The sequence below is a fragment of the Pteropus alecto genome, unplaced genomic scaffold (assembly GCF_000325575.1).
Source record: "Pteropus alecto unplaced genomic scaffold, ASM32557v1 scaffold164, whole genome shotgun sequence".
NCBI classification, from domain to species: Eukaryota; Metazoa; Chordata; class Mammalia; order Chiroptera; family Pteropodidae; genus Pteropus; species Pteropus alecto.
Window position 1 is genome coordinate 84,499 of NW_006439568.1, and position 806 is coordinate 85,304.

Consider the following 806-nt stretch of genomic DNA (forward strand, 5'->3'; position numbering starts at 1 on the left):
CACGGATTTGGGAAGAAAATAGCAGCAAAAGCAACATCCTTTGTTGAGCACTTACTGGGATGGAAGTGGGGAGCCACAGACACTTTTCTAAATACAAGAGTATCTGTTTTAATCCTTAAAAAGACCCGGAGAAGTAAATATTGTTATCCTAATTTTAGGGATGAGAAAGTAGAGACACTGAGTGCATGGAAAAGGAGAGAAAAACTGATGGAATCCAGACAGACCAGGCCCACTGTCAATCTGGAGCCTAATGTTTCAAAAGCACATTTGCGTTCTTTGTGACAAATAATCCACATTTAAATTACTTCAATCAATGAAGCATATCCTCATATATTATCTCAATTTATCTTCATTAAAGTACAATAGGTTGCTCTTATTTTCAGGCTTCTAATTCAGGTGAGAAAAACTAGTGTCAGGGAGTTCTCAAGATAACTCAGCCAGGAAGTGATGGAGTCACAATCAGAACACAAATCTTGTGCTCTCAATTCTTCTGCTCTTTCGTTTTACCTCTTGCCTTTCATCTCTGCTCCCCTCCTCTCCTTATGATTCATGAGAAGGCTGTGATCGCCATAAACTTTCACATCCACCTGCAGCCAGACCGAAGCTTTAGCTTATCAGCTTTACAGCTTCGATCCCTGTTAAAACACAAAGGCCCTTGGAAGAAGTAGCAATTTAATCTTTCACTAGTCATTTGCATGTTAGTATCACAAAGGGTCTGAGATCAATTTTTTAAATAAACTTTATTTTTTAAAGCAGTTTAGGTTCACAGAAAAAATGAGTGGAAGGCACAGCCTTCCCATATACTC